The 27,396-nt window shown below is 36.5% G+C and overlaps 1 long non-coding RNA gene across 1 annotated transcript in view; it reads left to right on the forward strand.

The window, feature by feature from the left end:
* The window catches only part of LOC134733632 (uncharacterized), a 159,429-nt gene that overhangs the window by 20,286 nt on the left and 111,747 nt on the right, over window positions 1-27,396 (forward strand). The window lies entirely within an intron of this gene.

Raw genomic sequence — 27,396 nt, forward strand, 5'->3', positions numbered from 1 at the left:
TTACTTTCTAAGGTCTGGCAGAAACTATAATAATAAAATGAAAAAGAAAATCTGTATTGTTAACATTTCTTAAATAATATTTATTTTGTATTAATTTATTACCCAGTGTCCTCAATATAGTAATTTACCTTGGCTTACAGCACATGTTGGGTCAGGATAAGGGTTCCTAGTTGCCAACTTTTCAGGAATAAGCTCTTCTCCATGACTTTCAAGATCTCCCGTTGTCTCACTTCTATATCTGATCTTTCTCTCTTTCCCCACATAGGCAGGCCTTCCTGCCTCCCACTTCACACCAGTGATTCCTCACCTACCTGTGACTTCACCATCACCATTGCTGCATATGTGTACTTGACTTTTTTTTTCAAGTAGGATGACAATCTCAGTCCCTTCCCATGTCTTAAGAAGCAGAAGTGCAGAGTTTTAGAATTTCTTTCTAAATCCCTTTTGATCTATCTTTCCTCCTTCCTTTCCAGAAGCTGTTACCAGAAAGGGGTCCCAATTCAGATCCCAAGAGAGGGTTCTTGAATCTTGTGCAAGAAAGAATTCAGGGCGAGTCCACAGAGTAAAGTGAAAGCAAGTTTATTAAGAAAGTAAAGGAATAAAAGAATGGCTACTCCATAGGTAAAGCAGCCCTGAGGGCTGCTGGTTTACTATTTTTATGGCTATTTATTGATTATATGCTAAACAAGGGGTGGATTATTCATGAGTTTTCCGGGAAAGGGGTGGGCCATTCCCAGAACTGAAGGGTCCTCTGCTTTTTAGACCATATAGGGTAACTTGCCGACGTTGCCATGGCATCCATAAAATGTCTTGGTGCTTGTGAGAGTGTCTTTTAGCATATATAATTAGCGTATAATGAGCAGGGAGGACGAACAGAGGTCACTTTCAGCGCCATCTTGGTTTTGGTGGGTTTTGGCCTGTTTCTTTACCACATCCTGTTTTATTAGCAAGGTCTTTGTGACCTGTACCTTGTGCCAGCCTTCTATCTCATCCTGTGACTTAGAATCCATAACCTCCTGGGAATGCAGCCCAGTAGGTCTCAGCCTTATTTTACTCAGCCCCTATTCAAGGTGAAGTTGCTCTTGTTGAAATACCTCTGACAAAGTGAGAAAAGAAGAGTTTGAATAAGAGGGCCAAAGTTTCACAACTAAGTAGCAACAGACCAGAAACTTAAGTCTGTATCTCATGACCCTGGATCCTTTTTTCACTAATGTGTTTTAAATCTAAACCAGGACCTGAAACATTGATGCTGTGCAACACAGTTCAAACTTTTAATAACTTTTGTGCACTGTACCTGCTGATTAAAAGGCCTCTGTATGTTAGTAGTCTCTAGAACTGCACAATTAATTAAATGTGAATTTAATACTTTGGTCTGGTACTCATACTTTTAAAGAAAAAGGCAAAATGCTACACTGAAACCATTCATCATCTAAATAAAAGTAAAAATCTTGTTTAACACAGAGCTTGTGTTACAATATGAAATAAAGTAACCAATAGTACAGTTAAGTCTTTGCTAGCATTCATTTGTTTTGGTAATTTTGCACAGTCTTGATATTTGGTTCATAAAAGGTACATGCCAACAGAATGAATATCTCAAGTTCTTATAGAATTTGCCTAAACTTTGTGCTATTTGGAGGCTTAGGGACATTTCTAATTGAAGTAAAAATATATCGGGATATATCTAGAACAAGAATCAACTGAGAAGTCAAGCTGACTAAAAACATCATTTGTGATCTCTGAGACTGGACAGTAAGTGGCAAACTCTCAGAATTGCAGTGACACCAGAGATAAGGTTACTGGGTTCACTGTCGCTGCTCCCCACCACAGGCTTCAAGGGGCATAAATTACAGGATTTTTGTGCTTTTTTTGTTTGTTTTTGTTTTTTTCCATGTGTGTATGTTTTCTCCTCAGAAAGTATTTGTTTTGTTCACTTATGTAACAGTGTTTTAGCAAAAGACAGAGATCTTTCTAACACTCAATGCATCTTCCTCACCCCCAAAACATATTTTGCTATTCAGGTTTCTGATACTTTAAATTCTGACTTTGTGGCTTATACAGATAAGAACATTGTTCTAGTAAAATCACAATGCTTATCTTCATCTCCCAGGAAAACTTTCAGTTTTCCCATCTATAGTCATTTCAAGTTTATTGTTTTTTCATAAACTATTTTTCAATAACTCTATCTCTATTTCTAATTTTATAATATACAAATTTCTATCATACTACAATTTAAGGATTCCTTTTGTTTTAAATTACTTTTGGGCTATTGCCTAATAAGGGCTTAAAGTGGTATTTCTCTCTCTCTCTCTACCTTGCTTCCTCCCTCCACACCCACATTTCTTTTCTCACTTCTCACAACTTGGCAATTGTGTCCCCCAACCCAGCAGAGTCTGGAGGCTAACTCTCTGGAGAGGTTAAACCAAAATAAGAGATTTTGGGGCATCAGACAAACAAGAACGTAAGATGTCAATAAGAAAATGAAGAGATTAAGGAAAAGTCTATACTGAATAATGAGCCCTGTAGACATCTTTTGGTGTCAATTATTCTGCCTATCACAATTATATTTTGGACTTTGAAATCTCTATTAATGGAAAGTCCAGATAAGAATATTTGTTAATATTGTTTATTATCAAGACTGAAATGATACCTGATAAAACTACACTCTACTTGAAAAATTAGTTACCTGATTTTATACCAGACTTCTTGAGTCAAAAAATCTGGGACACCCGGTAGAAATATTTAACAGTATTTCAAGGCATTCTCTACATTGGGGATCCATGGAAATGACAGAAGTATTTGCTGAGGCAGACTGAGTGTGATTCAAGATAAGAAATATGCCCTAGCAATATATTTAAGAAGTGTGCCATAGGTATGATACGTAATATGGGTCTCGTAACATAGATATCATACTTTCAAATTTGGACTCTTGAACTCCACTGGCTGAATTCAAATTCTTGCTCCATTTATTTCTCATGTAACCTTGAACCAGTCATTCAATTTCTCTCTTACTAATTTTCCCCAATAGGAACTGGGGGAGGGGAAGATAATAGTAACTATCTTACAGTATCATTACAAGTATTATTTAAGATAAAATATATATAAAACTAAGAATAATGCCCAGTTATAATAAATGCTAGAGGCTAACTGTATTTACTATGTTAATAAATCTACAAAGAATTATACATTGGATTCTTAAATGCATATCTGGTCACTTTAAAAAAAAGATTTTATTTATAACCATTGCCCAATGTGTTGGCTATTAAAATATTTTACTTTTTATCCTTGTCTGCTTCATCTTCCAAGGTCTTATAGCTGCCTCCTCACATCTAATCATATTTCATCTTCTTTGAGGTTTAGGATGGACTAAAATTCTGTTTCTTGTTTCAGAAACCTTTTAATAAACCTTAGTTTATGTGTGTTTTCTCAGAGCATCAGAGACAGTGATATATGTCAGTGACATGCATAGCCTTTGGAATTAGGCTGCCTGGGTTTAACCTCTTATAAATTTTGTGACCATGGGCATTTTCTGTAAACTATTGAACCTTCGTTTTCTGACTCGTGAAATGGGATTTTAATAATAATTTTGATGGGAATATTAAATAAAATAGTACATTTAAAGCTCTCTGTGTAGTATCTGCCAAACAATAAGTACCCAAGGGATGTTCTTAATGGAGCCAGCTGAGGGCAGGGCCTCTGCCAATCTTAAGAGTCTAAGTCATTAGGGACCCATCACCTGGAGACTAAGGCTGCTTGTGGGAGGGGACAGAAATATTCAGAGAACATTTGACATTTAAACTGCATTTTGGAGGAAAATAGGACTTTTCAAGGCAGAAGAGAGGTGGTTAGAACTTCTTGAAAATAGCATGTACCAACGCAATAAAAAGTGTGAAATACTGTAAGTTGCCCAATGTAGCAGGCCCCTGGGTATATAGGCTGGGGCCATAAAGAGTGGCTGGGCTCAAGTGCGAGACTGGATAGCAGAGGACGCACATTCTTTGTATGTTTGCTCATTGGTGTATTTGTTTCCAAAGAAAATAGTGAATATTATAAGAAGGAGAAAGAATAAGTTACCATTATTTGCTTTTTGGAGAATTACTATGCTGATATATTAATGATACTAAAATTGGGCATAATTTTGAGAGCTGAATCTTGGTTTGTTTGGGAGACTGTAGATAGATTTTTCAGCCATTGTCAAAATTTATGAGCACGTTTATCTTTGTCATAAGCAGGAATGAAGGGATGGATTGTAGCTTTGCTGCATTTTTCTTTGTCATTGCATCCTTTACTTCCGGAAGCCCAAGACTCAGGACTTCCTGGCACTCAGGATCCTCCCACATCCTCCTCAGGCTCTCAAGGTCCCCGACAATCTCCTTTTGGTTACATCTTTTTCTTTTCCAAACTCTACCCAGGGTCATACCCTCAGCCAGCAGTCACAAAAGATAAGATCCAATTCCATTGCCTTGAAATATAAGTGATCGGTAACCTCAACAATATGCCCTCAAACCCTCCACGCACACAAACATCACAAATCTTACATTTTATCCATAATTTTAATTAATGATATTATGAATGATAGTATGACGGAAGGAGTTCCACATTGGAAAAGAGAACCTCTCAAGATGACCTATCTGGACGGATTACTCCTCTGAGAAGCACCACCAGGAAAGGCCAGACTGCAGCTTATAAAGTAGCTTTCTTGATAAGAGGCTGTCACAGAATCTCTGGTTCCCAGAATTTCTAGAACCCAAGAATGAAAGCTCAAGTGCCCACTCTTAATTTTTAGTTGTCAGAGCACTAATTGCATTATTTTGTTTGGAAATGATGTCCAAGAAACATAACGGCTAAATGTGTGGACTTAATAGACAATTTTCTCTTGTCCTAAGCAGAAGTCAGCACCAAAGACAGAAGCAGCCTCTGAGTACCAATGTAGACAAAAAAATTTCGTTCAGTCAAATGAAACATTTATCATTTTAAAGTCACTTTACTTTAAGTGATATTGATATAAACCAATTTTCCTTAAAAGATGTAAAAACTAGGAACTCTAGGAATCGTTTGTGCATGAATCTGGATTGTTGCATAAATCATGAACTCTCTTGACACTATTTTTTTTTTTAACAACAGTAACTAAATTTTACCACTGACAATAGATACCTGCCTGGTTCTTACCTTTGGCTTTCTTAACAGGGTATTGATAATTAATTGCATCAACTTTACTACTTTAATAAAACTGGTCATCCACAAAGCAAATATGTATTGCTTAATTTTCATTCTGAGAGTTGATAACCACTGAAAATTAATCATCCATAGAAAGGGAGCTAAGCAGCACTTCTAATCTCCGAAAAGATTGCCAGTCTATTAGAGTTATATGCTTTAATCAATTCACATATAACTGTATAATTTATAAGCTTCAAATTAGATCAGCTATCTATTAGACCTAATAAAATGGAAATGTATTAATCAGATTAAAAAAATAAAGAAGAAAATTAGCAAAGAATGGAAAGTGATATCCCTAGAAGAAAGAACAATGACAGCTGTTAGTGTGGAGTATGAATGGGTTAAGCTGATTTACTTTGTTTACAGTAATATGGTTTGACTTGAGAGTTCTATAGTTTATATATAAAAGTTTAAAAAAGGTTCTTCTTGGAAATGATATCAAATCTAATATGCATGAACAAAAGTTCTTTATATTATCTATTACTGCTAAGAAGAAGTAACATCTATTGGGCCCTTATTACATGCCAGGTGTAGGACTAAATCTGGATGACAGGCATATACTTTAGGACTCATATTTTTGTTGAGCATACTTTCTAAGTTATAGATACAATTAATACAATTTTTTTCTTTCTAGATATCTAGATCAAAGAAATACTTTCTGGTTAAGTTTTTCTAGTGTTTCAAAACCATAAATATTTCTCAGGCTTAATTTGACAGTCAGCAAAACTTGAATGCTAATTAAGAAATCGTTTCAGTTTTATGCCATGTTCCTTCATTTTCTCTTTGTGTCCCTGAACTCAACAGCTTAGTTTATGCCAGCCCCTTACTGAACCACCAGAAACAACAACTTCCAGCTACAAGAAAAGTAACAGTAGAAATAAAATCATTTCTATAAAAGTATTCTATGAAGAATAATGTTTTGTGGGCCAGGCGTGGTGGCTCACACCTGTAATCCCAGCACTTTGGGAGGCCAAGGCAGGCAGATCATGAAGTCAGGAGATCGAGACCATCTTGGCTAACATGGTGCAACCCCATCTCTACTAAGAATACAAAAAAAAAATAGCTGGGCGTGGTGGCGGGCACCTGTAGTCCCAGCTACTCAGGAGGCTGAGTCAGGAGAATGGCATGAACTCAGGAGGTGGAGCTTGCAGCGAGCCGAGATTGTGCCACTGCACTCCAGCCTGGGTGACAGAGTGAGACTCAGTCTCAAAAAAAAAAAAAAATAAAATAAAATTAATTTAAAAAATTAAATTAAATTAAAAAAATCAGTTTTGTGTTTTAAAATATTGTTATTCTTATTTTTCTCACAAGTAAAAGAGTTTTCTACCTGAATCAAACTGAAACAAATCACATAATGCATCTGATACATAAGCAGCCGTTACTTACACATCAGAATATTTATAGCATCTACTGTGAAAAAAACAAAATGGTAGTTTTTTTGGTAATCACGTAACTGTTGGTTTTGTCATTTGAAGTTTGGACATCCTTCTCCAGCTGTCTCCAAAGGGATGTCTGCAAAAAGCAATGTGTCTGCAAAAGCAAATATCAGATATGTAACCTCCTCTGAATAACTCAGTTAACGTGGAGTGAGTTTGCATGTGATTGAAAGATATATCACTTATTTTGCATTTGTCTTGCAAAGAACTGATGGTCACTAGAACTTTAGCTTTCTTTAGCCACTCTGCATCAGTATTCAACAGTTATTTTTTTACAGTTTCTTTTAAAATTGTTTGTTTTTCTAGTGTTACAAATTTTCCTAATATTGCAGTATGTTTGTACCCCATATCAGATAATATCACATGTATATGGAATTCATTTAACATTCTCTATTTTGAAATAATTGAGTTTATTTATTTTAATTTTAATTTTTTATCATGTTTAGTATATAGTCACTTTTGTTTGGAAATACTTTTTAAAGAATTCAGAATAAAAATATTTGCCTAGATTATTCTAGATACTTGATGCTCTTGATAAATTGCTTTTAAACCATCAATTTCCAGAAAATAGAAAAGCAGGTAATATTTTCTAATTCAATTTTTGAAGCCAGCATTGTACTAAACACATAAACAGATAAAGACACTGTAAGAAAAGAAAATACAGACTAACATGCCTCATGAAAACACTTACAAAAATCCTCAACAAAATATTACCAAATCAAATCTAGCACTATATGGAAAGGATAATACAATGACCAAATGGAATTTATCTCATTAATTCAAGGTTGGTGTAACATTTTAATATCAGTCAATGAAATTCACCATTTTAATATATTAAATAAAACCATATGATTTCAATAGATGAAGAAAAAGCACTTGAAAACAAAAAACGTGATAAAACTTCACTTATGATGGAACTCTCAGCAATCTAGTTGCAGAGGGAAACTCCCTCAACCTGATAAAGGAATCTATAAAATCTCCTTAGCTAACAACACACTTAAAGTGAGAGGCTGAATGCTTTCCTCCTAAGGTCAGGAAAACGCCAAGGGTGTTTACTCTCATCAGTTCCTAATCATCATCATACTGGAGGTCCTATCTAGTGGAAAAAGGCAAGAAGAATAAATAAAAGGCATCAAGGTTGTAAAGGAAGTAATTAAACTCTATTTACAAATGATATAATTGCTTACTTAGAAAATCCTAGATTCTACAAAAAAGCTACCAGAACTAATAAGTGCCTTGAGCAAGGTTTTGGAATATAAAAATAATATTTAAAAAATTATAGTTGACCCTTGAACAACGTGGGTTTGAACTGTATGGGTCCACTTAATAAGGAAACATACAGATTTTTTCCAATAAATACAGTAGGCTCTCCATATCCTTAGGTTCTGCATCCACGACAAAATGTGAGTGGAAAATACAGAATTCACTGGATGCAAAAGCTTCTGATAGCGAGGGCTCACTTTTTATACTTTTCTTGTATGTGAGTTTTGCAGGGCTAACTACAGGACTTGAGTACAAATGGATTTTGGTATCTGTAGGGTGTACTGGAGCCAATCCTCTGCAGATACTGAGAACCAACTCTATATTTCTATATTCTAGCAATAAACACCTTAAAATCAAAATTAAAATTTTATAATATCATCAAAAGCCTGAGTTATACATAAAGCTATCAAAATATATGCAAGTTCTGCATGTTAAAAACTGTGAAATACTCAGAAGACAAAGAAGTCCTAAATAAATGGCAACTTATGGTTTGTTAATGGTTTGGAAGGATCAGTATTACTAAGGTATCAATTCTCTCCAAACTAATATACGGATTCAACATAATATGTGTCAAAATCTCAGGATTTTTTGAAGGAATTGACAAACCAATTCAAAAATGGAAGCATTGTATATGAAAATGCAAAGGATCTAGAATAGCCAAAGCAATTTTGAAAAATAAAAATAAAACTGGAAGTATTATACTGCCCAATTTTAATATTTATTATAAAGCTATAGCAATTGGGACAGTGTGGCATTGGTGATAGTACAGAGACACAAATCAAGTCAATGAAATGGAACAAAATGTTCAGAAGTTGGACAACTAGCTATATATTTCACACACAGACATGTTTGTGTATGTCCCTATAGATACAAGGACAACTGGTTCTTGACAATGGTTCCAAGGCAATTAAATGAAAAGGACAGTGTTTTCCGCAAGAGTTGAGGAAGTATTGACATCCACAAGCAAAATATAGATCTCAACACCCACTTAATGAAAGTTGATAAATTTTAAAACTATAGGAAATATACATAATAACATATGAAATACACAAGTATCTGCCAGCCAGAATGAAGTGTGAACATTTTATTGCTTCTGCTTCAGATGTCATTTTACTTCCTTTAAAAAATGAAGGATGTATTACACTATTCTTACATTGCTATAAAGAAATACCTGAGGTTGGGTAATTTCTAAAGAAAGAGGTTTATTTTGCTCACAGTTCTGTAGGCTTTACAGGAAGCAAGGTGCTGGCATGTGCTCAGCTTCTGGGGAAGCCTCAGGAAGCTCACAACCATGGCAGAAAAGTGAAGGGGGAGCATGTGCATTACATGGTAAAAACAGGAGCTCAAGAGAGAGTTGGCAGGGAGGTGGCATACACTTTTAAATGACCAGATTTTGTGTGAACTCAGGGTGAGAGCTCACTTATCACCAAGGGGATGGCCCAAGCCATTCATGAGAAATCTGCCCCCACAATCCAAACACCTCCCACCAGGCCTGACCTCAAATACTGGGGGTTAAATTTCAGCATGAGATTTGGGCCAGGACAAATATCCAAACTGTATCAAAAGTTATATAACATTATGGAAGACAGTGAAGTCCTCTTTGTTCCTCTTTGCAACTGCATTTTCTTACCTCCTTTCCTAGAGATGAACACTATCCCAAATATGATGCATGCCCTTATTGTTCATATTTTTATTATTTTTTCACTTATATATCCATAAGTAAAGCATTGCTCTGTGTTGTTGTTTTAAAAACGTGTATTAGTGATGTCATAGTATATGTACTATTCCAGAAGTTATTTACTCAGTACAACTAACCCTTGAACAATTCAGGGGTTGGGGGACCTATCCCCACACAGTTGAAAATCATCTGGATATGTGATTTGACTTCCCCCAAAACTTAACTACTAGTAGCTTACTGTTTTCCAGAAGCCTTACCGATAACATAAACTTGATTAACACATTTTGTATATTATATATGTACAGTATTCTCACAATAAAGTAAGCTAGAGAAAAGAAACATTATTAAGAAAACTATAAGGAAAAAATATGTTTACTATTTATTAAGTGGAAGTGGATCATTATAAAGGTCTTCTTCCTTGCCTTAACCTTGCGTAGGCTGATGAGGACAAGGAGGAAGAGGAAAGGGTTGTCTTGTTGTCTCAGAGGTGTCAGAGGCAGAGAAAATTTGTGTATAAGTGGACCCAAGCAGTTCAAACCCGTGTTATTCAAGGGTCAACTGTATTGTATTTTAAAAATATATCTATTTTCATATACATTAATCTAGTTTTCATTGCTGTATAAATTGAGTGAATGCACAATAATTTATTATTCATTCCCATAACTAAGGACACTGCTGCAATGGATATTTTCATGCATATCTCCTGTGGTGAATATGTACAAGAGTTTCTCTTGAGCACATATTTGAAATCAGCATTGCTGAGTCACAGATTATGTACCTCAATATACTCAGATATTGACAAGTTGCCCTCTAAAATAGTTTACCAGTTTATTCTTCCACCAGCAGTAAATGAGAGGTCGGTTTTCTTTGTCTTTGTCAAATCTTAGTAGTGTCAGAATTTTGACTTTCCTAATTTAATTAGTATTAGATAATATCTAGATAATTATTCCTGATTACTAAGGAAGGTAGGTATTTATTTATATATTTGTCGGACTTTGGTGTTTGTTCTTTTGTGAGCTGCCTATTTAAAAACAAACACACAAACTTAATTATGAAAAATACATACTGAGAACTGTGTCCTCTTAGATTAAATAGCATGACTGAGAACAGAGACCAACTATGTCAATATGTTTACATTATTTCTTCCAAAAAATTCTCGCCCTAGAAGATGAAGCTGTAATCCAATCAATATTTTCACCATTTGCTTCAGGAAATTCTTGAACACCAATAGGTCTGGACAAAGAGCTTGCTCATCTTGGAAAATAATTGTCCTACAAAATATTAGATTGCTCATCTGGGTAAACAAGTAGGTGGTCAAACAACAGTTTACTTACCATTACTCACTTCAAGATCATTGCCTCTCTATACCCACTATAATTTTGTCACAGACTTCTCTCAAAATCAAGGAGTCTGCAACTTGAAAGAACCACCCAAGTCACTTGAGCCCAAGTCCTAAAGCCTATAAATATCCTTCTTGATATCCTTGTTCTGAATCACAGCTATGACTGACAAGTTGATGCTCTCCCTCACTACACTATTTGGCCTTGATTGATTGAAAGATTTATTGGTGATCTTTTGAGAAGTCAACAAAATACGGTGCTCATTTGCAAGAAGTCACCATACAACCCATGCTTAAGAAGTGAGAAGTTGTGATCTGCCTTTTTGAAGGAAGAGTATCTACATGAATTATTTGGAATACTTCTACACGGATTATTTGTTTATTCTCCCACATTCATTTATTTATTCACTGATTTTTATAACAATATGTGCTCCTGGGTATTCATGTTATTGGTTTAAAATCTAATACTGCTTTTTTTTTGATGCTCAAGTTGTTGTAGCTTTGAATATTGGGAGTTCTTTCAGTTGACTCTTATGCCTTTCACAAACTCACATCATTGTGTATGTGTTTAGCACTTCCTTACTTTCTGGCACCACAACCTCCCACAGGCTTATCTTGTATATTTCCTGTTCCAGTCCCAGAATCGTTCATTTCTCCATGGACCCCTGGGTCCTTCTATTAGAGAGCAGTATTGGAAACCAAATTCAAGGTGCCATTAGGCTGGCTGCTCTTGGCGTGCTGTTGGGGTGCTGTTGCTTCTAGTCTCATTCAGCTGACAGAGCAAAAAAAATGTGTGTATACTAGACCATGCATATACAACTGTCTATAAATATTTGTATATGTGCCTATCTGTATCTATATTGAGCTAAAAGGGAATTATATAGATGTCTCCAATTCTAATCCAGTACCATGTGATAATTCTAGCATCCTCCCCCTTGCTTATATCTTTTACCTCTGACTTCAACAATGGGAGAAACCTACCTGGTACCATCTATTTTCTTCAAGGTTCAATTTCAGTGTACATATATAGCAGTAAAAGAGTTGTTAACATGTATCCTCATGGGAAATAACTTTATCTATTAGAAAACAGTGGTTATGTACAGTTTATATTGCCTTTCATCCTTTAATTTTAAATTCCACTCATTTACAAAGTTACTTATATCAGCACCATCTCCCCACTCCATCACTGAAGTTATTTGATATGTTTGCAATACAATTAGATTCTTTGTTACAGTCTGCACTCCATCCTGGGAGCCCTTGGTGTCTTCGAATATTTTTTAATTTGTGTACAGTAAGATTCAGAATTACAATATAAAGTTCTCAGGTTTTAATATATGTATTCCATCATATATCCACCACTGCAAAATACAGAATAGTTTCACTGCCCTAATACGGTCCTTGAATTTTTCAAACCTTCCTCCAAACCCCTGGCAAACACTGATCTTTTAACTGTCCATAATTTTGTTGTTTTCCAGAATGACATATAATTGTAATTATATTATATGATTGCATATGAATGTAGCCTTTTCAGACTGGCTTTTTTCACTTAACAATATGAGTAAGATTCATCCATGTCTTTGCCTGACTTACAGGTCATTCCTTTACGGTTCATAATGGTATTCCATTACACACATGTGCCACAATTTGTTTACGCATTCATCTGTTGAAGGACATTTTGTTGCTTCCAGTTTGGGCTATTATTATTATTATTATTTTTTGAGACAGAGTCTCGTTCAGTCGCCCAGGCTGGAGTGCAGTGGCGTGATCTCGGCTCACTGCAAGCTCCATCTCCCGGGTTCACGCCATTCTCCTGCCTCAGCCTTCCGAGTAGCTGGGACTACAGGCGCCCGCCACCGCGCCCGGCTAATTTTTTGTATTTTTAGTAGAGACGAGGTTTCACCGTGTTAGCCAGGATGGTCTCGATCTCCTGACCTCGTGATCCGCCCGTCTTGGCCTCCCATAGTGCTGGGATTACAGGCGTGAGCCACCGCGCCCGCCTAGTTAGGGCTATTATTAATATATTCCAAACATTTGTGTGCAGATTTTTATGTGGACATCATTTTCAAATTAATTGGGTAGATCTACAGAAGAACAATTGCTGGATTGTATGGTAAGATTATGTTTAGCTTTGTAAGTAATTGCCAATCTTCTGCTCCCACCAGCAATCTTTCACTCCCACAAACAATGAATGAGACTTCCTTTTGCTTCACATTCTCACCAGCAATTAGTATTGTGAGATGTTTGGATTTTAGCCATTCTCATAGGCATGCAAAGTATGTATATGAATGTTTTAATTTGCATTTCCTAATAAAAATGATCTTGGGCATATTTTATACCTCATTATTGCAAGACTTTATGCTTAAAATTTTAATTTAATTTTTATTTTCTAAATGTAATATTTATTTTTAAAATATTGAATTGAGAAATATTGTATACAGTCAAGGTGTACAATGAGATGATTTGACATACATATAATGTTGTAATGATTATTGTGATCAAATTTATTAAGATATCTATCACCATCTATGCTGTACCTTTGATTTCCAGAACTTCTTCATCTTATAACTGAAAGTTTGTAGCCTTTGACCAACACCTTCTCATTCCAACCACCACTAGCCTCTGGTAACTACTATTCTACTCTCTGCTTCTATGAGTTTGACTTTTTTCCATGCCACATACAAGTGAGATTATACAGTATTTGTTTTTTTTCGTTTCTGGCTTATTTCACTTAGTATAATGTCTTCCAGATTTGTCCATGTTGTCACAAATGATGGAATATCCTTCTTTTTTATAGCTAAATAGTATTCTATTGTGTCTGTGTGTGTGCATACACACACCCAAACATATCACTTTTTATTTATCCATTAATCTTTTGATTGACACGTATTGTTTTCATAATTTCGCTATTGTGAATAATGCTGCAATGAACATGGGGGTACAGATATCTCTCAAGATAGTGATTTAATTTCCTTTGGACATATACCCAGAAGTGGGATTGCTGGATCATATGGCAATTCTATTTTTATTTTTTTTGAGGAGCCCCCATACTAATTTCCACCATAGCATACAAGGGCTAATTTTTCCTACATCCTCCGTTATCACTTGTCTCTTGCCTTATTGATAATAGCCATCCTGACAGGTATGAGGTGATATCTCATTGTGTTTTTTATTTGCATTTTTTTTTTCTGATGATTAGTGGTATTGAGCACCTTTTTATATACCTTTGGCCATTTTTATCTCTTCTTTGGAAAAACATCCACTTAGTACTTTGCCCATTTTTATTTTTTTATTTTTATTTTTTGCCACTGAATTGTGTGATTTCTTTATGTATTTTTTATGTTAATCCCTTATCAGACATAGGGTTTGCAAATATTTTCTTTCATTCCACAGGATGCCTTTTCATCTCATTGATTGTTTCCTTTGCTCTGCAGAAGCTTTTAAATTTGATGTTGTTTCCACCTGTTTATTTTTGCTTTTGTTGCTTGTGCTTTTGATGTCATAGCCAAAAATTCATTGCCAAGACCAATGTCAAGGAGCTTTTCCCCTTCCTTATGTTCTGGGAGTTTTATAGTTTCAGATCTTACCTTTAAGTGTTTAATTAATTTTAAATTAATATTTATATATGATGCAAGACAAAGTTCTAATTTTATTCGTTTGAGAGCTTTTCCTCTGGGATCAGAAATAAGGCAAGTATGCCCACTCTTGCCACTTTTATTCAACATGGTACTGGAAGTCCTAATCAGAGCAATTAGGAGAAAACAAAGAGAGAGAGAGGAAGAGGGCATTCAAGTTGATTCAAGTTCAAAGGAAGAAGGTAAACGGTCTCTGTTTGCAGATGACATAATCTTACACATAGAAAACCCTAAGACACTACCAAAAAATTGTCAGAACTAATAAATGAATTCAGTAAAGTTTCAGAATATAAAGTACACAAAAATAAGTTTAACTTGCTGTATACTAACACAAACTATTTAAAAAAGAAAGAGAACTATTCCATTAATAATAGCATCAAAAATAATAAAATACTTAGGAATATATTTAACAAAGGTGGTGAAAGATTTGTATAGTGAAAACTATAATATTAGTAAAAAAATTGAAGTAGATATAAATAAATGAAAATCCAGTGTTTCTGAACTGAAAGAATTAATATCATAGTAATGTACATACTACCCAAAGTGATTCAAAGGGATCCCTATCAAAATTCCAATGGCATTTTTAACAGAAATAAAAGTAAATTCTAAAATTTGTGTAAAACTACAAAGAACCCAAATAGCCAATGCAATTTTGAAAGAACAAAACTGAAGACATCACATTTCCTGATTTCACACTATATTACAATGCTATAGTAATCAAAACCATATGGCACTGCCATAAAAATAAAACATAGTCCAATGGAACAGAATAGAGCCTGGAATAAACCCATGCACATTTGATCAACTGATCACTGACCAAGGTGCCAACAATATACAACAGGAAACAGTTCCTTAAATAAATGCTACTGAATAATCAGGGGTATAAGATGGAAAAATATAAATGCTGTTGGGAAAACTGAATATTCACTTGCAAAACTAGGAAATTTGATTCTTGTTTTCATATGCTTTACCATCCATATATATTCCTTGGCAAGGTGTCTGTTCAGATATTGTCCATTTTTCAATTTAATTTTTTTCTTAATGTTATTTTAAGAGTTCTCTGTATCTTTTAGGCACAAGTTCATTTTCAATTATGTGTTTTGCAAATATTTTCTCCTAGTCTGTGCTTGTGTTTTCATTTGATGAGCCATATCTTCTGCAGAGAACAATTTTAAAAATTGTAATAAAACCTAATGTATCAAATTTTTCTTTGATAGATCATATTTTTGGTGTTGTGTCTAAAAAAAGTCACCAAATCCATGGTCATATAGATTTTCTATTTTTTCTCAAAGCTTTAGTTTTGCACTTTACATTTTAGTGTATGAGTTAATATTTGTGAAGGTATAAGACTTTTTTTTTCCTCCAAATGAACATTCAATTGTTCCAGCACAATTTGTTGAAAAGATGATCTTTTCCCATTGTCTTTGCACCTTTGTCAAAATCAGTTGGCTAAATTGTGTGGCTGTATTATTTCCAGCCTCCCTATTCTGTTTTATTTATATCTGTATTTGCTTTCTTTTAGACTGTCTTCATTATTATAACTTTATATTGTCTTACTGTAAGGCTGCTTATGTCCTCCACACAAATGTTTTGATTTTCCAGTTTATATAAAAGTTGTTTACACTATACTGTAGTCTATTAAATGTACAATGGCAGTATGTCAAAAAAACAATGCATATACCTTAAGCAAAAATACTTTATTGCCAGAAGTTGCTAATGATCACCCAATATTTCAGTGAGTTATAATCTTTTGCTGGTGGAGGGTCTTGGCTTGATGTTGATAGTTGCTGGCTGATCAGGGTGGTGGTTGCTAAAGATTGGGGTAGCTGTGGCAATTTTTAAAAATAAGACAACAGTGAGGTGTGTTGCATCGATGGACTCTTTCTTTCATAAAAGATTTCTGTGTAGCATATGAGGCTATTTGATAGCATTTAACCCACAGTAGAATTTCTTTCAAAAGTGGAGTCAATCTTCTCAAACTGCTGCTGTTTGGTCAACTAAGGTTATATAATATTCAAAATCCTTTGTTGCCATTTCAGTGTTCACAGGATCCTTATCAGGAGTAAATTTGATTTCAACAAACCACTTTTTTAGCTCGTCCATAGAAGGAATTCCTCTTCTGTTAACTTTTTTTTTCTTTTTTCAGAGATAGGATCTTACTCTGCCATGCAGGCTGGAGTGCAGTGGCATGAGTATAGCTCTCTGCATCCTCAAACTCTGGGCTCAAGTGATCCTCCTTCTTCAGCCTTCTGAGTAGCTGGGGCTATGAGCATGTGCTACCATGCCTGGCTAATCGTTCAAATTTTATTATGAGGTTGCAGCAATGCAGGCACATTTTTGGCCTCTACTTTTAATTCTATTTCTGTTACTATATCTGCCACATATGTTGTTACTTTCTCCATTGAAGTCTTGAACCTCTCAAAGTCATCCATGAAGGATGGAATCAACTTCTTCCATAATCTTATGAATGTTGATATTTTGACCTTCTCCTGGGAATCATTAATGTTTTTAATGACATCTACAATGGCAAATGATTTCCAGAAGATTTTCAATTTATTTTGCCCAGATCCCTCAAAGGAATCATATCTATGGAAGCTATAGCCTTTTGAAATATATTTCTCAAGCAATAAGACTTTAAAGTTGAAATTACTCCTTGATCTATGGACTACAGAATGGATGCTGTGTTAGGAGGCATGAAAACAATATTAATATCCTTGTATAACTTTGGCCTCTTGAGTGACCAAGTATGTTGAAAATGAACAGTAATATTTTAAAAATCTTTTTATGTGAGTAGTAGCTCTCAACAGTGGGCCTAAAATCTTCAGTGAACTATCCTGTAAACAGGTGTGTGGTCATCTACACTTCATTGTTTCATTTATAGAGCACAGGTAGTGTAATTTTAGCATAATTCTTTTTTGTTGTTGTTTTTATTGTTTTTGAGATGGTGTTTCACTCTCATGGCCCAGGCTGGAGTACAATGGCATGATTTCGGCTCATTGCAACTTCCGCCTCCTGGGTTCAAGTGAATTCTCCTGCCTCAGCCTCCTGAGTAGCTGGGATAACAGACATGCACCACCAAGCCCGGCTACTTTTGTGTTTTTAGTAGAGACGGGGTTTCTCCATGTTGGTCAGGCTCGTCTTGAACTCCTGACCTCAGGCTGGTCTCGAACTCCTGACCTCAGGTGATCCACCAGCCTCAGCCTCTCAAAGTGCTGGGATTACAGGCATGAGCTACCATGCCTGGCCAGCTTTAGCATAATTCTTAAGGGCTCTAGAATTTTCACAATAGTAAATGGGCACTGGCTTCAACTAAGAGTTGCCAGCTCCATTAGCCCCTAAAGAGTCAGCCTGTGCTTTGAAGCTTTGAAGCCAAGCATTGACTTTTCCTCTTAGCGATGTAAGTCCTAGATAGCATTCAAGAGAAGCCTGCTTTGTCTGCACTGCAAATGTGTTGTCTAGTGTAGCCAATTTCATCAATTATCTTTGCTTGATCTTCTGGATAATTTGCTGCAGCTTCTACATCAACTCTTACACCCTCACCTTGTACTTTTTGCTATGGAGATGACTTATTTCCTTAAACCTCATTAATTAGCCTCTGCTAGCTGCCAACTTTTCTTCTGCAGCCACCTCACCCCTCTCAGCCTTCATAGAATTGGAATGAGATAGGGCCTTTTACTGGACTAGGCTTTGGATTAAAGGAATGTTGTGGCTGGTTTGATCTATACAGACAATTAAAACTTCCTCCATATCATCAATAAGGCTATCATTTATCATTATCATTTATATTTCACTAAAGTACATCTTCTAATTTCCTTCAAAAACTTTTCTTTTGCATTCACAACTTGGCTGTTTGGTGTAAGAGGCCTAGTGTTCACCCTGACTCAGCTTTCAATATGCCTTCCTCACTAAGCTTAATCCTTTCTAGCTTTTGATTTAGTGACAGAAATGCAACTCTTTCTTTCACTTGAATACTTACAGCCCACTTTAGGCTCATTAATTGGCCTAATTTGATATTGTTGCGTCTCAGGAAATGAGGAGAACTGAGGAGAGTGTTGGAGCAGTCAGAACACTCATATTTTTCTATTAAGTTACTGTCTGTATTAGTCTATTCTCACATTGCTATTAAGAAATACCTGGCGGTGCAGTGGCTCACGCCTCTAATCCCAGGACTTTGGGAGGCCAAGGTGGGCAGATCACCTGAGGTCAGGAGTTCAAGACCAGCCTGGCCAACATGGTGAAACCCCGTCTCTACTAAAAATACGAAAATTAGCCTCGTGTGGTGGCATGTGTCTGTAATCCCAACTACTCTGGAGGCTGAGGCAGGAGAATCTATTGCACCTGGAGGCAGAGGTCACAGTGAGCCAAGATTGCACCACTGCCCTCTAGCCTGAGTGACAGAGTGAGACTCTGTCTCACAAAAAAAAAAAGAAAGAACAAAAAATACCCCAAGACTGGGTAATTTATAAAAGAAATAGGTTTAATTGACTCACAGTTCTGCAAGACTGGGGAGGCCTCAGCAAAGTTACAATCATAGTGGAAGGGGGAGTAGAAAGGTCCTTCTTCACATGGCAGCAGGAGAGAGAAGTGCCGAGCAAAGGGGGAAAAGCCCCTTATAAAACCATCAGATTTTATGAGAACTCACTATTATAAGATCATCATGAGGGTAACTGCCCCCATGATTCAATTGCCTCCTACCAGGACCCTCCCATGACACATGGGAATTATGGGAACTATAATTCAAGATGAGATTTAGGTGGGGACACAGCCAAACCATATCATTCCTTCTCTGGCCCCTCTCACATTTCAAAATGCAATAATGTCATTCCAACAGTTCCCCAAAGTCTTATTCTAGCATGAACTCAAAAGTCTAAGACCAAAGTCTCATCTGAGAGAAGGCAAGTCCCTTCTGCCTATGAGCCTATAAAATCAAAAGCAAGTTAGTTACTTCCTGGATGCAATGGGGGTACAGACATCATGTAAATACACCCATTCCAAATGGGAGAAATTGGCCAAAACCAAGGGACTACAGATCCCACACAATTCTGAAATCCAATAGGGTAGTCGTTAAACCTTATAGTGCCAAAATTATCTCCTTTGACCCTATATCTCACATTCAGGTCATGCTGATGCAAAAGGTGTGCTCCCACAGCCTCAGGCAGCTCTGACCCTGTGGCTTTGCTGGATACAGCCCCCTTACTGGCTGCTTTTACAGGCTGGCATTGAGTGTCTGTGGCTTTTCCAGGCACATGGCGCATGCTGTCAGTGGATCTACCATTCTGGGGTCTGGAGGAGTGTCCCTCTTCTCACAGGTCCACTAGGAGTGCCCAAGTTGGGACTCTTTGTGGGGACTCCAACCCCATATTTGCCTTACCCACTGCCTTAGTAAAGGTTCTCCATGAGGGGTCTGCCCTTACAGCAACCTTTGGCCTGGACACCCAGACATTTCCATACATCCTCTGAGATCTAGGAGGTGGTTCCCCAACCTCAGTTCTTGACTTCTGTGCACCCGTAGGCCCAACACCATGTGTAAGCTGCCAAAGCTTGAGGCTTGCACCCTGTGAAGCAATGGCCTGAGGTATACCTTGGCCCCTTTTAGCCATGGCTGGAGCTGAAGCAGCTGGGATGCAGGGCACCATGTCCTGAGGCTGCATAGACAGGGGGCCCTGGGACCAGCCCCCAAAACCATTTTTCCCTCCTAGGCCTCAGGGCCTGTGATGGGTGGGGCTGCTGTGAAGGTCTTGGACATGCTCTGGAGACATTTTCCCTATTAATGTGTGTGTCTGAATGGATTTTCTTATTTGGTAGGTGGTACGTTGGTTTATCCACAGGTAAATCAAGTCCAGGATCCTTCCAGCTTACTCAGTTACCATCATTTATCTACTTTGTGTTTCTTTCATTCATCGTAGGAGGGAAGAGAACATGGGGAAAGCACACTTGCTTCTTAAGAGCCTTGGCCCACAATTACATATATCACAACCAATCACATTTCATTATCTAAACTCTGTCATATGGTCATACCTACTTGCATGTGAGGAGATGGTGGCTGTGAAATATTATGTAGCTTCTTGTCCAGGAAATAGAGACAACATGAATTGGGGTGAGCACTTGCATTCTCTATCACAGATGTATTGTATACATTTTAATAGTTATTTTATTCTTAGTGATTGTGTATTAATTTAATTTTTATTTAATTTTGCTATAGTGAGAAACTTTGCTAAATGCTTGAGATTTACTGAGTTACTTAGTTAATTATCATATTTTATTGATTATAAATTAATTGTTTTTCTGATTTCCAATCCCTGAAATTGGACTATGTATTGCAATTCATGGCTATTAACCAGTGGTAACTTTATTTTCTTGGTATTCCTTAAAATAATGGAACATCTTATAAACAACTTTAGATATGGTAAAAAAATCATAGTGCATTATCAGTCTTAGGAGTGTTACATGTAATGGGAAGTAATATAAATTATTTATTTGTTAGATAAAGGATTATCTCTATAAAAATTAGATCAAGCTTGGTAACATTGTTTTTCAAAAATCTTACATTATTTCTATTTGTTTGTATAAACAATCTGTTCCTGAAAGAAATAATTGGAATCTCTTTCTATGATTAACATTCTTTTTCAATTTCTGTTTAGTTATATAATTTTGCTTTGTAATTTCTGCCCCTATAGACCATAAAAGCTAAAAATTGTTTTCTTTGTAGTGAATATACTTATAATAATATATAGTGTTTCACTTTACAGCCATTAATACTTTTGCCTTGTATTTTTCTTCCTGATATTAATGCTGCTCTACATGTTTGCTTTTGAGTGTATCTGCCCTTTTATATATTTTTCTATCCTTCTCTATTGGACTTTATGTTTCATTTTCTTCTAAAGTTAACTCTTTAAACTGTTCATCTGAATTAAAAATATTTTTATTATTGTATGCAAATAGGTATATATTCCATTTATATTTGTAAGATTGTTACTATATTTGAATATTGTATAACCTTATTTTATGTTTTTCAGTGTATCATCCCTAAAAATCAGACTGACTCTTATAATCAATGATACTTATTTTCTGCCTTCTGGGGTTGAGTTGGCTTTTATTACACTGCTTCCATCATAGCACTTAAAGCATTGCAGAATAATTTATTTGTTTACATCTTTCTACTTGCATGAACATTATGCTCTTTCCTTGTAGGAAAACTGGCTAATTTATCTTGGTTTTTGGAGCAATGTGTTGCATCTGGAAATACTTGACAAAGATTTGACTCGTCTACAGCCATACCACCCTGAACGTACCCGATATTGTCTGATCTCAAAAGACTTGTTGAATGAATGAATGAATGAGTGAATGCATGAAGAAGTGGTATTTACAAATATACAATGTGGCTGTTATATCTCTATTCTGAACTCCTTTTGACTCCATTGTTCAACCTTGTGGTGTGCGGTAACTATGTATAGTATGACCTGTAAAAATGCAGAAAAACCATCCATCTGTCTGTCTGCCACAGGGGAGTCAGATTTGTCACTTTCTTTATTTGCTGCTCCATGAAATCCTTCTTCATTTTTCTTGATTTATCCATTTAATGTGCTTTCTATCTCTCCAGGTACTATGAATCATGTTTTTCCTTTCTTCTGGCTCTTCTTGGAAAATTGGTCAGTGTCTTTGCTGATACCTTGTATTTGGGGCTTTGTACCATAGGTCGTGATTGATTTACCACATTTGAGTATATGCATTTTGTATTCATCCTTTGATGTTTCTTTGTTTTTCTTTGTAGCTGGGTTTGCTCTAATGCAAGTAGGATTAACATCTTCAAACACTTATATCTGAATTCTCCTGAGGCCCTCCTGATCCTTTACTTAAAAATTTCTTCAGTGAGGTTCACTTGCCTTTCATGCAGGAGATTTGTTGGAGTTGAGTATTACAGAGACTCTCACTCTTGACTTTGGATATCTTTGTCATTGGATATTCCCGGAAAGGATAAATGATTATTTAGTCACCATGTGGAGATTTGGGTTTTCTTGGCCTGTAACAGTTGACCCAAAAATCAATCTTGTGAGCCTTTCATCCTTGGTGGAAATATGCTGCAGATTGTAAAAGATCCTGTCTATACTGTGTATCTGGATGGATTGTGTTTCCTGAAAAGGATTTAGGAATATGAGGTAGTGAACCTTCAACTTTGCAAATTTCAGACACTCATTTATGTAATACATTTATTAGGAACATACTGTGTGCTAAAAATGTAGCACTTACTTGGGTTACAGGATGAATAAGACATGGTCCCTGTCTGCAGATGAATATTTGGTATAGGTAAGAAAATAGAGGTATTATAATAACTGTAATATGTTGTGTCACTCTCATGATGGAGGCATGCACATGGAGCTCCCCAGTCTCCTCTTACTTCTTTGTGCTGCACCAGCCTTTCATCAGCCTGGCTCACCATCTCTCTGGGCCCTTTGGACTTGGACGTAAAATATTTTGGACTTGACTTAAAATTAATCATTTTAAAAGATAATGAAGGGAAAGTTTAGTTATCACATTCAGTAAATGAACAGAAATAGAGAAGGAATAAGACAGTAGAGGTATCTCAGTGTTAATTTTATTGCCCACCTCCCACCTTCCCCTACCCCTTCCCAAGAAAAGTGACTATTTCAAAACTGGAAGCCTAGAGCTGTACCCAAAGGTCATGGTGGGGAACCTAGTAATTCTCATTTTAGCATTTAAGTCTAACTGGCATATGTTCCTGGCAATCTTATTGCATAAATTAAGTTTTAAATAAATGAAGTAGGAAACATTCTCAAAAAATGAGGACATTCAAATTTAGAACTTTAAAACTGAGCATCATTTTTTGACCCCTAAACAAATTGCCTTTCTGTTTATAGAGTATGCTTCCATGTGTCTGCTTATAAATTGAAGAATAAATGCTTGGAAAATCATTCCAGGTTCTGCAATAGAAGTGGAGGAAGAAAGAGAAGCACATTTTTGGAAGAGTCAATGGGGGATAAATGCAGTGTGAGAATTTTGAGTGAATGTAATAAACTGTTGGTAGTCTATGGAATTCAAGCACAGAGCAATGTAAATATAACTGCTGTGCTTGCAAGGCAAGACATGCTAAAGGCAATAGGAGTCCATGTAAGAAATGCCTGGCTCTTTGAGTCGATGTGATTAGAGGACTGGCTCCCAGACTTCTGTTGCCTCTTTCCAGGGAGGTGACAGATATACCTCATAGGTTATCAATCAATAATACTATTAAATGCAAATATTTATTGTCCTCTGACTATGGGCTAGGCACTGTTCTAAGCTCTAATACATATTAAGTCACTTAATAATTGCAACAACTCCAAGAAAAGGGGTTATTATCCCCCCTTGTAAATAAGGACAGAGAGGATAAATGATTAGCCTAAGGTCTATACAGCTGAAAGATGGACCAGCCAGGACTTACTCCAAGGAAGCCCAACTTCAGAGTCCACTATGAATAATTAACTTCCACCTAAACAATCTAATGATACTGGGATCTAAAACTGTTTTTATGGAAGTCAGAATATCATGGAAATCACCGTTGTTCAATCTTGGCTCACTTTTGAGAGACTATGCTTATATATGAAACCCAAAGATCCACTACTCAGAATTGGAGTTATTACCTCTGAGCTCCAAATTTCCCTTCAGTGCCTGTTCTGTGATAATGTACTGGAGGCTAAACATTTCTTCTTGACGATGAGCACATTGTGAAGTTTTGTCAGTAGAGGGCATTGAGGAACACAGTAAGAGCAAGCGGACTTCTCTTCCTGGTTCTGGTTGCTGTGTTTGGTTCTGTCTGCTCTTGCTGCAGGATTGTCTGTGGTGCGGGCATGTGGGAACCTCCAGGGTACTCTGTCCCCACCACACACACAGCACACAGTACCTTGAAAAACTTACAGCCCCCACCTAGGCTTGGTGACCATTTTCTTACAGTTCTCCTGACATGAACACCATGCATTCCAGGCCTCGTGCCTGCAGGAATGCCCCAACTTTCTCTGCCGGTCTTCTCACTGGTGTTTGCTCACTAGTCACTTGGAAGTTTATTCCTACTTGCTTGGCAACTGTGGGCAAGGTTTGGGCTAGGAAAACCAGCCAGCTTCTTCATCCAGTAGCCTACAACCATACCTTCCTTAAAGAGATGTGAACTGCAGCATCTCTTTAAGGCATCTGCCTTTCAGTTTACTCTTTCCTTGAACACTCCCATTAGCTCTAGAGTACCCTTGAGAGTTCTTTTTACATTATTACAGTTATTCTATCCATAGCTTACTAATTATTTATATTAAGCTGCCCTATTTAAATTATCATTTGGTTTCTGTTTCCTGATTGTACCTGGACTGATACAAAAGCCAAGTAAGCTGAGTACTACGTACTATGACACACATGAAGTACGTATGAAGGAGAACATCCCTTACTTAGTGCAGGAAATGCTGGAGAAAGTTGTATCAAGTTCTCTCTCTCTCTCTCTCTCTGTGTGTGTGTGTGCATGCGTGTGTGTGTTTCTATGTGGATTTTTCAGTTAAGAGTAGAGATTATACTTATATATTCTAATGATGAATCTCTGTCCCAGCAAGAGAAAAATGAAGAACTAAGTTCCCACACATTTAGACAATATTTCCTATCTAAATGCCAGATTGAGCAACTCAGGGACACAAAGTGAATCTGAAACCTTCTTTTGAAAGATTCAAGTCCATAAATCAATGACTAGATTGCACTTTGTGATGCCTTTTGAAATTTTACAAGAAAGATAATGTGTGTAACATTCTTCCAAAATTGACTAATTCAAGTATAATTCAGAACAATTTACTAATGTACAGTGATTTATAAAGAGACTTCGTTTTGCTTAAGAATTTCAGAATAGAATGCATGAGAGAGAATGGCTGAATTGAAATGGCTCTTACATGTTATGCAAAGGATGGGCTGTAAGGAAGAGTGCAAAGACTAAAGCATCCAGAATTTTCACACACTGATCTTCCAGAGTAACATTATCCTGTCTATGTGAACTGGGATGACTCCTGTGTGCTACCTCATTTCCCTGAGGTCTGATAGGAGTCCTACAGCATGAGTAATGCTGGTGAGTGATAAGCAGAGCAAACTGCACCATTCCTATGTGATGAAAAGGGTCACAGGGAAAATAGTGCATCCACATTCAACAATTCTGATTTCAGCATTCTTGTTTTTCCTGCCCTCATACATTCATTCTACCTTCCTCACTCGATTATAATGAAACCAATTCCAGACATTATATCCGGTTGAACTGTTAAATTTCTGATCTTTGACGATTTTTGACCAACAAAGAGATCAAATTTATATTTCAACTTAATACCACTTTACCCAAAACTATTTTGGTACATATTTCCAAAATAATTCATATTACCATAAGAATTATTTTGAAATACAGTCAAAAGAACTATAACACCAGCAATATACAATATAAATTCTTTAATATCATCAAATGTCTAATTGTATTCAAATTATCTTGAATTTCTATATTTTTGTATTTGTTTTATCTGTAATTTTCTTTTCTTGTCATGTCTCTGTTAGGTTTTAATAGTAGCTTTAAGTTGGCCTCATAAAGTGAGTTGGAAAGTGTATTAGTTTGTTCTCAAATTGCTATAAAGAAATACCTGAGGCTGGGCCAGGCGCGGTGGCTCACGCCTGTAATGCACTTTGGGAGGCCAAGGCAGGCGGATCACGAGGTCAGGAGATCGAGACCATTCTGGCTAACACGGTGAAACCCCGTCTCTACTAAAAATACAAAAAATTAGCCGGGCGAGGTGGCAGGCGCCTGCAGTCCCAGCTACTTGGGAGGCTGAGGCAGGAGAACGGCGTGAACCCTGGGGGGCAGAGCTTGCAGTGAGCCGAGATCGCGTCACTGCCCTCCAACCTGGGCGACAGCGAGACTCCGCCTCAAAAAAAAAAAAGAAATATCTGAGACTGGGTGGGGACTGGGTAACTTATAAACAAAAGAGGTTCAATTGGCTCACTGTTCTGCAGCTGTGCAGGAAACATAGCCAACTTCTGTTTCTAAGGAGGCCTCAGGAAACTTACAGTCATGGAGGAACACAAAGCTGGAGTGAGACATTTCACGTGGCTGGAGCTGGAGGAAGAGAGAGAAGGGGGAGGTGCTATACACTTTCAAAACAACCAGATCTACTGGAAAGTCACTCACACACTATCAGGAGAATAGCACTGAGGGGATAGTGCTAAACCATTAATGAGAAACCACCCCTAGTCTCCTCCCACCAGGCCTCACCTCCAACACTGAGAATTACAATTGAACATGAGATTTCACAGAGACCTAAACTATATCAGGAAGTTTTTTCTCCATCTTTATTTTATGATAGAGTGTGTGTAAGCTTGGTAATATTTATAATTTATATAGTGGTAGATTTTATCACTGAGGCCATGTAGGCCTGGAATTTTCTTTGTGGGAAAGATTTTAATAACAAATTTAATTTTTTAAAAGAATGTAGGCTTATTCATAGTTTTTATTTCTGCCTGAGGCCAATTTAGTGAATTGTTATTTTTGAGAATTTATTTTTATTTCAGGTTGTTGATTTTATTAGTATAAAGCTGTTAATAATATTAACTTTTATAATTTTTAGACCTGTAAAATCACTGGTGATGATTGTTATTGATTGTACGGTTGCCCTTCAGTACCCATGGGAGATTGGTTCCAAGACGCCCCACAAATACTAAAATCCAGAGGTACTCAAGGTACATATAAAATGACAGTATTTGCATATAATTTATGCACAGACTCTCATATAATTTAAATCATATCTAGATTACTGATAATGCCTAATACAATGTAAATGCTAT

Source organism: Symphalangus syndactylus, chromosome 18 (assembly GCF_028878055.3).
Source record: "Symphalangus syndactylus isolate Jambi chromosome 18, NHGRI_mSymSyn1-v2.1_pri, whole genome shotgun sequence".
NCBI classification, from domain to species: Eukaryota; Metazoa; Chordata; class Mammalia; order Primates; family Hylobatidae; genus Symphalangus; species Symphalangus syndactylus.